Raw genomic sequence first — 16,200 nt, forward strand, 5'->3', positions numbered from 1 at the left:
AGAGACTTTGCTTGGGGCTATGGGCTCATGATGCAGTGTGCAGATGATGTTTTATTGAGTTGTACACTGGAAAACTGTATGGGTTTGTGTTCCAATGTCACCTCAATAAATTCAATTAAAAAATACATGGCTTAAAAGAATGAAAAATTCATTGTTAATAAGTGTTAAATACAATGAAAGATTCAAGTACACTAAAGAACATTTGGAAAATGTGCTTTCTGCCCATTAATACCTGGTATTCCAAAAAATTTCAAAGTGTAGGTCTTCTAGTATTTTAGTGTGCTCAATGGTATTTAATTGTAAAAACTAAACATTATCCTTCTTATAAACTCTGTTAATTGCAGAACAGAATTTCTGTATGAAATTGAATTAATTTTAATCCTTTGTTGTGAGGAATTTAGATTATGATGTACCCAAAGGACTTCATTATGAGGCAGCCTCATTTATAAGCAGGGCATCAATCCACCTATTTTGCTTTTGAGCAAGATGCAAACTTAGGTAAAATATCCCTTGGGGTGAGGCAGATGCCTTGAAAAGTTGCATTAATAACTATTTAGAGTAACTGTTTATGATTCATGAGCTAAGCGAGGTTATTTTCCTGTGGCTCACCAGACCATCTGTAAGTTGGCCTGACACTGGGCTTCAAAAGAATAAATACATAGTAAAAAATTCTGAGTTAGAATTGAGGCTGTTTTCTTAATTTAATTTGAAATCCCAGTGCTTTAGTGTTTTTGTTTTTAACCTCGTCAAGTACCTTTTATTTTAAGCTCTTTATAAAACATTTCATTAATGTCTAAATGTTGACTGAGGTTAATTTCAGCATATCAACTTTAACATAGGGTAATTAAGTAAATATTTCTTATTTATTTCATATACATTTCCTAATGATTGAGTATACTGAGTATATGAAATAGGCAACATACATGTCTGGGAAACTCAGAGAAAAATAATAAGTTACTTGATAATATATAACCACCAGGTCTCTGACTTCTCCATTCTCCATATACAAATAAGGTCTCAATGAATTTAATTATGAGGAGTATATATATTTAATGATAAATGTAACACATGACATTGTACAATTCAAACAACATAGAGTGAATAAAAACTGAGGAGGATTACCCACTACTACCTCCTATTTTTTAGGAATCCATGGAGTATAAAATTCCAGGCCCTTTCACAAACATGCCTAGATGTGTGCATGTACATGCACATGTGCAATTTTTGTTTTAAGAACATTGATACCAGATTATGCTTATTGTATGATAACTTGTGTTTTTTTAATCTTAAAAGTGAACAGCCATATATAAAGATTAAATTAATTTTTAACAGCTGTACATTATTCCATGTATCACCTTTTAAAAAATCTTACGCTTGTTGATAGACATTGAAGTTTTCTTTTTTTTTTATAAACATGTTTCTATTGAAGAGATCCTTGTAAATCTTTCAATAACATTTATCATTGCAATTTTAATAGGTTTCATTTATACTTGATTCAAAATTTAAAAGATACATGAATATATGATAAAAATAAATTTCCCATTCCTATTTTAGAATCATTCAGGTTCATTCCTTTAATTGTAAATCCTTCCAGAGATATTCTGTGTGTATCTGTGTGTACAAAATTCCCCATTTTGACGGCTGTCAGATGGTAGGGGCACTGGGAGGGATGGGTGAAAAAGGTGAAGGGAAATATTCTTTATGCTGTACTTTACATCCCCATGAAGTACAGCATAGAGGATATAGTCAATAGCATTGTAATGACTAGGTATGGTGTCAGATGAGTACTAGGTTTATTGAGGTGATCACTTTGTAAGTTATATAATGTCTCGTCACTGAGTTGTACATTTGAAACTAACATGGTATTTTACGTCAATTGTAATTGAAAAATAAAAAAATATTTTAAAAAATTTCCTCCCATAGATATAATCCATATACTTCTCTGTACCTTGTTTTGTTTTTAAAGATTTTTATTTTAGTTTAAATATGTATTTATTGATTCCAGAGAGAGGGAGAGAGAGAGAAACATCAATGATGAGAGAGTCATAGACCTGCTGCCTCCTGCACGCCCCTCACTGGGGATCGAGCCCACAACCCGGGCCTGTGCCCTGACCGGGAACCAAACTGCCATCTCCCTGATCCTAGGGTGATGCTCAATCTCTGGGCCACGCCCCCGGGCATGTACCTTGCTTTTTAACTTAATAATAGATCAGTCTGTTCAAGCTGCTTATTTCTTTTTATTGACTTTGAAGTATTTCCCTGTATAGATGTACTGTAATTTATTCACTCTATTAAATATTAAATAATCCCTTAAGCTGTTTACCATTTTTGCTATTACAATAAGGTAAATATCTTTATATGTGTACCATTTTCATAGGTGATCGTACATCATAAGTGTAGAATTGTTGGAATAAAGACTATGCAATTTTATTTTGAAAATGTTTTAATTTCAAGCCTTCTTTTTAGAGAGGTTGTACCAATATACTTTACAACCAACAATGTAAAAAAAATATACACTTTTATAATTCATTTTACATAATGCATTTTTCTCTTCAACTCTAACATTGTCCCTCTCTCCTTTATCATGGCAAAGTGGTATATAATACTGTCACCTCATTAGGATTCTGTTTACTACTTTTGAAAATTTTCAGTAAGGCTGAAAATAATTAATTTGTTTAAGAACAATTTGTATTATATTTTCTATTAATATTCACTTTTCATTTTTCTCAATTTGATTCTTAGACTTTTCTTACTGAGTTGTGTGAATCCTTTACATTATATGCTACTTATTAGCATTTAAAAAAATTAGTGATGTTGATTGAAAATTTCCAACCCTTTCCTCCCAAAGTTGTCATTTGTCATTTGACTTTTGGTCATTTTTGCAGTGCAAAAACTTTTTTTTTATGTAGTAGAATTTATCATCTATTTTTAGTGGTTTCTGAGTTTTGTTTGACATTTGGAAAGTCTATTTCTCTTCCAAATTGTTTAATAAAATCATTTGATCTTTTTAGTACTTTTATGGATTAATTTTTTTCTTATTTAGATCTTGTATTCATCTTGAAATTAGTCTATTATTTTTTCTGTATCAAATTTTGACTCTACGTATTCAGTGATTTAACACTCAACTCACATGATACAAATTCCTACATACAGATTTCAGGACCTCAGCCACTTCACTAGTCTCCCTCAGTTGCTTTTTGGATATTCTCAAAGGTTATTTCATAAACCATCTGAGTACGAAGCAGGATAATTCCCTGGCTACAGTCATAGCTTCTGGAATGAGACAGACGTTGATTTATATCTGGGCTCTGCTACTTACTAGCTGTGGCCGTGTCAGAAAATGTGGGTAGATGCTGATGGTCATAGCATTAGTAATGCCTACATCATAAGGTTGTTGAGGGTATTAAATGAGGTGGTACATGTCATCCTGGCACACAGTAAGTTATTGCCAGTGTTAGGCATGATTATCACCATCATTATTAATGTAGATATCAACAGTAATAATGTTGTGATTATTATTATTATTATTAAAGTCAGTTGGGCAGGTAAAGCCTCACTGAGATAGTCTCTCCTGCTGATCTCAGAAGGAGCCAAGTGATGCCAAAGGTACTCCTAGTGGGAATGTCATTGTCTAAGGGACTGTTTCTGGACATGCCATATTCCCAAAGCCACAAGATTTTGGAGCTGGATTATGTTGAAAGGTAGGGAAAGAGCTTGTCCCCTGATGTCCACTGCACATTGCCCCCTGGGCCCCGAGGAGCCTTGCTTATGTTCACCAAGCTTTTCAAGAAGGCTGCAGACCCACATTTATCTAATTATGAGATTGAAATACAGGCCATTAAGCCTGGTGAGTAACAGGTATAAAAAAATAAAAGTGAGAATATTTATTACCTTGGGGATTCACAAAATTTAGAAGTCATGAAGGAAAACATCAATTGATTTTAATATTTAAAAGTTACAGAATTTCTGTACAATAGATGTCAAGGGCAAAGTTAAAAAACAATTGTCAACCTGACAAAATTTTTTTATATGCATAAAGACTTTCATGAAAATTAAGAAGGGAGAAAACCTAATAGAAATTCAAAAATTACAAATAGTTAATAAACATGTGAAAAATGTTCAAAGGTATATTAAAACAGAGATATATTTTTGCCCTTGAGCTAGACAAACATTTAAAATATTTATAATAGCCCAAAGCAAGGGTACATGGCAGGTACAATGCAATTTGGTAGTACCCAAAAAATGATGCTACACCTACACTTTGATCGGCAAATGTCAGGTCTAGATATCTTTTCTATATACATGTGTGCACCAAGGTATATGATTAAGGGAAATAATTGTCACATCATAAAGAAAAAGTGAAAATAATCTAAATATCCATTAGTAGAGGAATGGTGGATATGGAATCCTGAAAATGGTTAAAATCAGCCCTCGCTGGTTTGGCTCAGTGGCTAGAGTGTTGGCCGTGGACTGAAGGGTCCTGGGTTTGATTCCAGCCAAAGGCATGTGCCTTGGTTGCAGGCTCGATACCTGGCCTCGTGGGAAGCAACCAATCGATGTGATGTGTCTCTCTCACATCAACGTTTTTCTTTCTCCCTCCCTCCCTTCCACTCTCTCTGAAAAGCAATGGAAAAAATATCCTCAGGTGAGGATTAAAAATAAAATTAAAATATCATATACATTGTTTATTTTTATTTTTTAATTACAGCTAACATTCAATATTATTTTATATTAGTTTCCGGTGTGCAACAGAGTGGTTGGACATTTATATAATTTATGAAGTGATCCCCCTACAAGTCTAGAACCCACTTGGCACCATAAAAGTTATTACAATATTATTAATTATATTCCCTATGCTGTACTTTACATCCCCATGACTATTTTGTGACTACGAATTTTTCACAGAAGTTACTTTTTAATACTTTCATCTTTTTCACTCAGCCCCCTAACCTCTAAAAGTCATATAAATTTTGGCAAAGAAAGATTTCCCAAACATATTATATGAAAAAGCAAGTTATAGAACAAATTACATAGTGTTATTCCACACGTGATAAGAAATCCTCCAGACAAAAATACGTATCATATATATAACTATATAGAAAAAATGTCTGGGAATATGCACCTAAATGTTAATTTAGAGTGCTTCTGATAAGGAGAATGGGATCTTTCAATGAGGCTGGACTCAGTGGAAGGAAGGTGGGAGAGAGAGTAGGGGAGATTCGCACCTCCCATGCCCTCCGAGGCATGCCTCAGGGATACTGCAGGCTGCGTTCCAGGCCACCCCAATGAAGCTAGGATTGCAGTAAAGCCAGTCGTAATCTTTTTCAATGTGTAGAAATGCAACATCTGGGAAGCACCATAAAGTGAAGTGCGATAGAACGAGGTATGCCTCTACCTCTTTGTTGCTTAAAAGGTTTGCGATTAGAATGTATTTGAGTACTTGTGTAACTAAACATTTTTGAAAAACGATACTGTGGTTATCCTCACACACTACTGTTTGCCGTGAAGTTTAATGGAATGACTACTTCAAAAACCTAAGATAATTTATATTTTCAGAATACAGTTGGAAGACCAATTATGAGATCACAAATAATCAGGGGGTGTAACAGGATTGCTCACAAACCACTGAATCTAAGACTGGCTTCACCACAGCACATGTTTTAAGACAATGCTGAGGTCCTCATTAGAGCTGGAGTCAGATTATAATGAGGTGATTTTGCTGACAAACTGCACTCAGCCCCATCTACTAAATTCTGCACTGCAGCAAGTAATGTAGGCCTCTGGGATGGACTTTCTCTGCTGCAATCCTACTGAACTTTGGCTCTTTAACATATAAGAGAAACAGGGGCAGAATAAAACTTCCCTGGTATCATTTGGATTGTGAAACTGACTTGCAGTTGTTTGGCAAAGCCATTGCACAAGGACATCATTAATCTTCCTTGAAGTTTCATGAAAAGGAGATTGGTGCCCTAATATCCCTGAGTTTTCTGCTTCTAAGATTGGCCTTCTAGGGTTATTAATTGTTTTCCTGCTTTTGACAAAGACAAGGGACCAAAAAACATTTCACTTTCCTCTTCTCTGCTCACACCATCTGTATAAGCAAAGCAAGAGTGGAAACTCAGTGGTAACTAGCAGTGATGTTCATCTCAGTAGCAGCGAGACAGCAGGGAATGGAGGGGACTGTGACAAAATCATTAGGTGCCTGCTCCCTCCAAAGGAGGCAGCTCTGCTCAGTTCCAGCTGGTTGTTACCATATTGGAATAGAAGTCTAGTGTTGCAGATTTTTTAGTTTTTAAAGAGAAGCAAAACAGACCCAATTTCATGTGATTTTTCCCAATTTTTAAATATTGAGAAATATAAAACATTAATATAAAAAAATCACTTAGCCAACCCTATACAGCATATGAAAGACAAATTTAGCTTATGGGCCAGCACTTTGCAACTTTGGGTTTATGTCATTCCTGAATGCTCTGCATCACAGGTTCCCAAAGCCTGGCAGTGCCTAAGGACTACCTGTGGAAGTGACCGCACACACAGACTGTCAGGCCCCACTCGTGTGCTAAACTGGAAACTAACAGCTCCCCTATTAACTATCTGCAGCGAGCCCAGTCAGAGCTTTGGGCTAGCTCCCCATCAGCTATAACTGGAATGGCAGGTGGAAAACATCTTGAATCCAGATTCCAACCCACAAACGGCGAGTGCCGAGAGTACTGATTTGGGGCCTGCAGGATTGTGAGGAGAATTGGTGGGAGATCTTTTAGTGTGAGCGATGCCTACCCTGGGCACAGGCAAGCGGAAAGGTGGTACATGTGTGATTTCTTTCACGACCATGACCCATCAGGTAGGATCTACGCTTTGAAAAATAATATTTGAATCTCTCCACGATGTGATATGTCCCTTGTCTAGTCTCGTCTTCCACTATGTCCTGCTTCACATGTGAGGCTTCAGCAACAGCGAAGTATTTATTGCTTCCCACACATTTGTTGCGGCCCTGTGGCAGCTTCCATCCCCCCCCCCCCCTTTCTGGCTGACTCCTACTTTCTGTTTAGGCTCAGCCTGGACATCTTCTTTCAGAGGATGATTTTTCTGACCTTCTCTCTCCCCCCTGTTATTTCAGGATGGATTAAGTGCTTTGTGCTTCCTTGTCAAAGTTTTCTAAGACTATCTCCATCATAGCATTTGCTTCGTGTTATTAAAATGATCAGTTTACACTTGCCATTTCCTCTCTAAACCAGAAGCTTTCCCATTTTGAACATTTTATTTGTGTATGCATAAATATACAATATATTATCGATTATATAACTAAACTGCATCTGGTATATTCAAGGTGCTGAATTAATATTTACTTAGTTGAACTTTGTTATTTTAATTATGTTAAGCTTGTTGTATATATATTTGTATTGAAGACAACTGTCTTGCTGAATTATATCTTGCTTAAGGGTAAGGTACCTAGAAACATATGTTAAAAATAAATTAAAGGTGCCTTGGCTGGGTGGCTTGGTTGGTTAGAGTGTCCTCCCATACACTAAAAAAGTTGCAGGTTCGATTCCCTGTCAGGGCACATACCTAGGCTGTGGATTCAATCCCCAGTTGGGGCGCATATAGGAGGCAACTCACATGATGTTTCTCTCTCTCTCTCTCTCTCTCTCTCTCAAATCAATAAACATATCCTCAGGTGAAGATTAAAAAAATAAAAGCACATAAAAGTGCTTAAGAAACTATCTCATTAATATATTTCCCTTGTAATTATATACAAGAGGGAAAAGAGGTTAAGAGAGGAGGGAAGACTCTGTGGCTAAGCTTGGTTTCTGGAATCAGACTGTCTGGGTTCAAATCCTGGCTCCACACTTCATAGCTGTGTGACCTTAGAGGTAAATTCTGAGCTTTAGTGTTCTGATGTGAGAATGAGACCAATAATGTTAGATCCTTAATAGGGATTATACGTATATTTGTTCAGTGAGAAAACCCTTTTTTAATGCTTGGTAAAATTCCCATTATGCTGCAAGGACTAAATAAATGTTAGCTTCTGTAACAGGTTAATTAGTTTGCCCCTAAAAACAGAAGTTAGTGGAAGAGCCAGAAGGAGAACCCAACTTTTCTGACTTCCAGATACCTGAAGAGTTGAATTGACCCTTTTCAATGGCAGGCTAGATGTTTCCTACTTCTCGAATTGGCTCATCCCCCAAATGCCTGTTACCTAGCATGTTTTCTTGGGTGAGGGCTTTTTGCTAGAGCCTTTAAAAGTAAGTGTTAGGTGAAGAGATTAGCCACAGAACATCTATGCATAACCCATAGACACAGACAACAGTGAGGTGATGGCCAGAGGGAAGGGGGATGGCCCAGTTGTGGGTGGAGCTGGGCAAAGGTGGAGGCAAATGGGGAACATTTGTAATAGTGTCAACAATAAAAATAAAGTTATAAAAGTGTTAGGTAAAGGGAAAGTGTTCTCCAGCAAAACCAAAACAGAATGAGAACAATAACAAAATGTTTTGGACCAAGTGAATAGGCAAATTCTTTTCCCTACATGTAAAAGATTATGTAAAGCATTTACATTAGTCACTGAATACATTTCAAGTCAAGTTTGCTTATAGTCATTTAAAAAAAACATCGAAGGCTGAATCACAGGGAAACATGTCTGGCTTTGTCTTCTCAATGACATTGTGTGAATAGAATGGCAAGCATTTGCAAGTCCTGGCTAAAATCACAGCTATTTGAACAATAGTCACTGTGAATAATGTGAATAATTTACTCTTTTAAACATCGTCTGTAGCATTTTATATTGCTGAAGTTCTTGTTTTAAAATCGATTGTTCAGGATTCTCATTAATCTGAAGAAATCAAAGAATATTTTACCATTGCAGTGGGGCAACCAATTGTACATCTCTTTAGCTCTATACAGAATGTTCTGTTTGATGTAATATCTGGCACCCATTACCTTGCCTTGCCTACAATATCCTCTACCAAAGCTTCCAGATATTATTTCATAATAACCATACTCACTAGAAAGTGGTCATATATATATGATCAAATTAATAAGTTTTTAAAAGATACCAATTTTAAATAGGTATTTAAGATGAATCAGTTTTACTAGATATTATCAAATGTCTTTGAGTAATTTCAGCTTTGAAGTTGAAAGAAATAATTCTGTTTTTACTGAAAACAATAATGCTCAATTATAGATTTAGATCAGTGCATGGTAGGAACCCAAGTCCTTCTTCAAAAGGAATGCATGTTATTTGTACAGAGTTTAGACTGGCATGGGACCTTGGTTCTTTATGACAATGTGATTTACCAAACCAATCATTGGCCAACTGGCAAAGTGGAGTGACTTAGATCAATGAGAATTCATCCTGTGAGGTCGGACACATTGCAACCAACAAATCAGAAGGAAAGAGATAATGAGTGATGGAGAAATAATGAACAGTGGGCGCTATATCACATATAAAAGATCAATTCAAAGAAAGACTTACTGCTTGGATGATGTGTTATCTCACATTAAGAAAGTCATTCCTAATGATAAGACATTCATGTTCATAAACACCCAAGAGGACAGAAGGTGCACAAAAGCAGTAACTATTGTGAATTTAGTTGTGGTAATAGGATGTATCCTATTTAAAGACTGCTCTAGTTTCTGTCACATATGAGATCTACTTAGGAAAACTTTTATTATTTCAGGATACTAACTGGTGCTTGTTAATAAAGAGGTTTTAGTTAATCAATAGGACTAACATTACACCAAGAAGTTCAGTAATACTAGTTGTTCCCAAACTTGGCTGTAAATCTGAATCACATGGGCTTTGAAATTCCAAGGGGCTATGGGATAGTTGAAGAGCATTTGTGTGAAAAATGGAATGAATGGTCCAAGATATTTATAATTTGAACAATAAGAAATCTTAGAGATGTTTTGTGACCTATGTAGTTTAGAGTAACAATATATAAAGTAAACACACCTGATCTGAGCTCACTGGTGTTCTTAACTGGGGGAATAAAATGTAGTCAGGTGTGAGTAGGGGCCTTCATTTAAGAAATTGAACATACCAACTTGTGTTTGCCTCAATCCGGTGGTTTTTAACTTCTTGATTCAAGGGCCTCATTGAGAATCTAAACAAGGTTATGGAACATTTCCCAGAGAGACACACATTTGCATACTCACACAATGTTTTGAATATCAATAACTTGTTCTCTAATGTTCTTGGTCCTATTAGAAAAACTGAAGCAGCATAAATAATAACTAACAATAGATACTATTAATGGAGTTCTTGCTAGTTTTCCAAGTTCCACTTGAAACTACTGAATTAGAAGCTTCAGGGACTAAAAAACACTCAATTTTATAAAGTTCCATTGTTGTTTCTGATGAAATTAATTGAATCCCTCTTGATTTGTCAGAGAAACAAGGGCTTTAGAGTCAGACAAACTTGAGTTAAAAATCAGCACTCATGATAAAGTGCAAGTCACTTAAACTCTCTTAGTTTACCACACCTGTAAAATGGGAATGATAGCTGTTCTCATAAAAGTATGGTAAAGATAAAAATGGGACAATGTAGGACAGCATCAGAGCACATCTCTAGCATATAGTAAGCACTATAAACATCTGTGCTTTATGGTAGGCACTCATAGGAGGCCTCATTTGTTTGCAGAGATAATACTGTCCAAATATTCAATAACGATTTGAACCAAGAAATTCACGGCTGTAATATTTACATGAAATGTTAAAAACAGAAATTATACTGCTGAAACAAAGATGAAATAGCAATGGCATGAACTAGAGATGGCTCTTATTTGAACCACAAAATGTATAAATACATTAGCAAGCCAAAGCTTCAGAAAACAAAGCTCACTGACCCCAATATCCACAGATCTCATCTTTGGCCCTAATTTTACAAGGCTTTTGGAAGGTTTCCAATTCTTAAAGCTTTTAAATTGTCATGCCAATAAATAAATTCTTGTTGGTGTGGAAAGAGACTCTTTCAAGCGTCCAAAATGGTCCTGAATTGGGAAAATAATTGAACAAACAGTGTCTTATGTCTAACAACAAACAGAAAGGATTCTTTGAACATGATGCAATAGACTTCAATGGAGAAGAGTTAAGATCTGGAGATTTGCTCAATTGTTTTTTTGGTCAACAACAGCAAAAATTATTATTGCAAATGCTAGCTTTAAAAAGTACAAAAATAGGGAGTCTGGGTTAGGCAAACAAACAGACAGACAAAAAAAGATAAATATTGAGAGAGAGACACTGGAGGCATTAGGTGAAATAACTCAGGGAATGGAAAAGGAGAGAGTGGCCAAAAACAAGGGAAGCGGTGATGACTGCTGGCATTTTTGGAGGGATTGTAAGGGAACTTACCTAGGAGGTTTTCTATGATTTGTTATGTCAATGCATCTTTGACCCATCCAAGGATCTACAAGGTGGATCTGGAGCATCAAAGTCAACGACGGATGTCCAGAAATAGTTTCAGATCAATAAAAGAGCTTAGTGACATTTGAAACCCACTATTACTTTTAGGAAAACAACATGTAACATAAACATATGTTCTGAGCTCATGAGTGTCCTCTCAAAATGGAGTGTGGGGAACTGTCTTTGAGTCAGTGCCTTCATAAACGGCAAAGCCAACTTATGTTTGCCTTTTTGTAGTGGTCTTTACATTTTTTATTCATGAACCTCACTGAAAATCTGAAAAAGATTATAGATACCCTTCCTAGAGAAATAGTTTACATTCACATATAAGCATAGTGTTTTGTGGATTGATCACCACTTTTCTAATGTTCTTGGTAATTTAGGGAAATGGAAACAACATACCTAGCAATAGGAGTTTCAATTATTTATTTATTTATTAAGTTAATAATAACTACTATTAGTTCTTTATTATGTTAAAGACATTGTGCCAAGCCCTTTATATGCATTATCTCATTTAATCTTCACTTTGACCCTGTGAAATAAACTATAATATTGACCCCATTTTATAGATGAGAAAACTGAGGTTTAGGAGAATTAAGTAGCTTGCTTACAGCTCTACAGCTAGCAAGTGGTATGGCCTGGAATTAAAGTTAGGTCTGTTTGATGCCAGAGCACATACCCTTAAACACTCCATACTACCTCTAATTTATTTACATAATTTTTTTTATAAGCACTTAAGATCCCATATTCCAATGTAGGCTCTAAAGGATTAGTGAACCTTCTGAATTTACATGCTACATTGTGTGTGTGTGTGTGTGTGTGTGTGCGCACAATATTTGGTTTTTCTGGAGGTCCAGAGCTTTAATCTAATTCCCTCAAGCTATCTTATTCAAAACTGTAAAGTGTCAGTCATTTAACTATGCCAGATTTTAGCTATGGATTAAGCCAGGCCATCACCAAGTCACACATTTGGGTCACACTGACCATCTTTCCTCTACTTCTCTCACTTCACACAATCGCTGTTATTGAGTTGCTTTTGGAATTATGTCCTAGGCTTAAATTGAAGAATGCTACCAAAAATAGCTGTATAAAATCTACTATTGCATTTACTTTAGGAATATTTTTAGCGCATTTTAAAATTTATCTTTCAGTGTCCTCTAAACAAAACCCCAAGCAATAAATTACTTTTAGAAGAAAAAGTGTCTTCCTTATGTGCAATAAAGAACATAATGGTGTATCCCTTTACTTGAAAGCTAAAATGTCAGGTTCAAATCTACACCAACTTTAGTACCTGTGTAGGGGGTTTGGGGCTACATATTTGCGTTTTACCTCTTCCTAAATTATAGTCATTTACTCTAATTTGTATTTTTCCTTGTTTTGAATATATGTATATATATTTCCATGGATTCTTATAAGGCATCTTAGATTTTTATGGAACACAGAGGAATATAAATACAAATTTTAACTTCGTCTTCCTTTAAAAAGAAAATCACTCCGTGCTTAAAAAGAGGGGGAACCTTGAAATCTTTTAGAAACTTGTTCTTTAATACCTTCACTTTCAAAGATACAAGGAAATGGTTTCCAGTTAGGGCAATAAAGCAGGCTGAAATTCATACATAGGGTCAATATTTTTCTCAGGAAAGAACTTTGGATTTTCTTAAGCGGTTATAATGAGTCATTGGTATGAGCCCCAGTGCCCTGGAGCATGATTCTTAAAAACACTTTAACTCAGTTGAACCAATTGTGAGTTTTGCTGACAGACTATAAAAAAGTCAGGAAAAACCTAAAGACAGCTTCAATGGTTGTCTGGTCTGAAAGCATGCATCCAGAAAATCTTATTCACAGTCTTAGTTTTAATTACCTCTTGCATACCAAGAAAACTTTTTTCTTTCTTTCTTTTAGTCAAGATCAGTCTTATAAACCCTAGACCTATATCTCTAACTACTGGCTCCTCAGCTCCACTTGGTGTCTCATAGTCATTTCAAACTCAATATCCAAAATGGAATTCCTACACATGCAACCTGACTCTTCTCAGTACTCCCTCTCTGAGCGGACGGCGTCTTTGCCCACCCGGTGTGGACATCAGAACCCTGGGAGTTACCGTGAATCATTTCTCTCCCTCCTGTGTCCTTCTGCCTCAACACAATTCTCTTCTTTCCATCTCCCCTCGAAAACTGGTTTCTGCCAAAAATCTTTTCTTCACCAAGGTGACTGAATAATTCTCCCCTCTACTGACCTAGGTTTCACTCTTGGCTAGGCACAGCCCATTACCCACATTAGATGCTGGAGTGATATTTTAACACTTCAATCTGATTATATCATCCCCTTTATTGAAAATTTTCAGTAACTTTCCATGACTTTAAAATTTAGGACCCAAATCCTTAATGTGGCCTAAAAGGCACTGACTTGATCTGAATACTTCAGACTCAACTGTAGCAGAGGATGGGCATTTGCATTTATTGAGTGCTTACAATACATAAATATTTTAAATCATCAAGTGACATTAATTCTAGTGTAATTTTCACAATTGTCCAGTGAGAATTCATAAAAAAGGAAATGGGGACCCAAGGACTAACTTGACCATAGTTACACAGTTACCAAATGGGTGAGATGGCAATAATTCAAAGTTCTCAACAAAATAAGTCCACTTTTTTAAAATAACAGGCACAAATTTATCTTTTTGTGTATTATAAGACTATGAAATAAAACCTTCCATGTTGTAGGCATTGAATAAATAGATCTGAACAATTGTATTGAGTTGTTTATATTTTTGTTAGCAAAAGGAGATACTAAGATCTAGGTCTGTTTGATTCAAGTGTCAAAAAACCATTTTCATCACATAATGGTCACTCCATTGAAAGAATGAATGAAGAAAGACAGCTATTGGCAGTAGTGTTTTGATATAGACACTAAAGATGTATTAATGGCTCAGAAAATGTAAAATTTAAGTGAAACTTTGGGGCTTCATTAGTCTTAATCAAATCAAGATAGAAAATACAAGTTTTCTATCTGCTTCTATGCCATGTGCCATCAGATACTTTGACCTTTGAAGTTTATGAAAGACTATTAAAAAAATCCTCGTTTTCCATTTCATTTGTCCTAAAGACATCAGAGCATGCTAGATGTGTCTGTACTACAGCATGACATGTTCTAGGACCGTGACGAAGCAGATGACAACTGGTTGTTCACTTCTCTGCCTCTGTCTCATTTTCTGAGCTTTGTCTTTTAAGGCATAGCAGCACCAGGGTAATGGGACAGGCCAATTTCTTCAGAGAAATTCATCTTTGGTGCTTTTGATTGAAGACTTGACTGTCAGTCATCCACAAAGACAAATCTGGCAGTGCAGTGGTTGGGTTCCTCACTACTATGTGTGTGCATGTCTTTGTTTTTTTGCTTTGGATTCTAATATGATTCTCCCGTGAAGTGGTAAATGCACATCGATATGGGTGGGAGGAGACTGAGGGGTCTGGCTTCAAATAGTTGGATATTCCTGGAGTCAGTGTAGTAAAGAGGAGGATTCTTGGGGAAAAAATAGAACATTTAGAAGGTGGGCTTTAGAAAGGTGTAAGAGGGAATGTCTGCTGTTCTCCAGGGTCAGCCTCCCCCTTGTTAAACATCCTTTCTGCCCAATGGACCACAGGAGGATAAGCCTGGAGCTGGAAGGAAATACCGCTTTAGGAGACCACAAGCTAAACTACTGTGAGCAAGCGATATTTTATGAACTATGCTGCCTGGTTGTGTGTTCCTATTTGGTTTTGTTTCTCTTTTCATTGTGTCTGAGCTTTAAATGGAGTTTGTTTAAATGCTCCAGCCCTGTGTGACCTCCAGTACTAGGAATTTAGAGGACAGTTGTGTTTTACATTTGCGCTGGAACATTATACGGTGAACATTTTCTTCTACTTGTACTCCTCATGTCCCAACTCTCGGGGCCCATGTGGTGGTGGCAGAATTGATTATTGAGAAGTGTATCCCTTCATTTCTTCCCCACATAACAATATTCTCTCCATTGAAACCTCAGAAGATATTAGACTTGATCGATGAAGCCAGGCTCTGGTCTTCTTAGAGGAATATCTGTAGGATCTTCTTTTGAAATTTAGAGTTTCCCAATAGCTCTCAGACTTCTTTCTAATCATATTGCTGTTATCTGAAAGTCATTTAAGCTGAGAAATTTTTTCTTCAGAAAAGAAAAAACTTAAAGATACAATATATAAAGTTCTAATACAATATGTAAATAGCCAGCTCTCGTAGCCTGATAGGATTTTGTTTAGTGTGAAGTATAATTTATAAACAAATAAACCTATGATTTCATAATCTTTCTTTGAATGGGAGGAATGGGTGAGAGACTAGGAACATTGTATAGGAGAGAGGGAGCAAAAGGGTGGAAATAAGCGAGACTAGAAATATCAAAGACAAGCAGGGCTCACTTTGCCTTTTTTTCTGGAGCAAAGCATATTTACCTTCAACTGGATGTGGGCCAACAGGCCCTGCTCTGAGTCCTTTTGCTGTGTGTGGGAAGTGATAAACTATAAGCCAACTTGAGTGACTTTTTCCTTCAACCACAGCAGGGTTTCTTAAGAAGAATTTGAACCCAGAGAATTCATAAGTAGAGGAACCTGTGGATTTTACCTCTTTCAATGCAACAGATAAGAAGAAGGGGAGCATCAAGGAAATAACTTACCACATCTTCCAAAATGTTGTGGTTTGCTGTATAGTTAATAATTCTAATGAAGGGGTCATCTCAAAGGAAATGGTGCGCTGATAATGACTGATCATGTACTTTTAAGAGCAGAGACACATTATGGG

This window comes from Miniopterus schreibersii (assembly GCF_964146895.1).
Source record: "Miniopterus schreibersii genome assembly, chromosome: 7".
NCBI classification, from domain to species: Eukaryota; Metazoa; Chordata; class Mammalia; order Chiroptera; family Miniopteridae; genus Miniopterus; species Miniopterus schreibersii.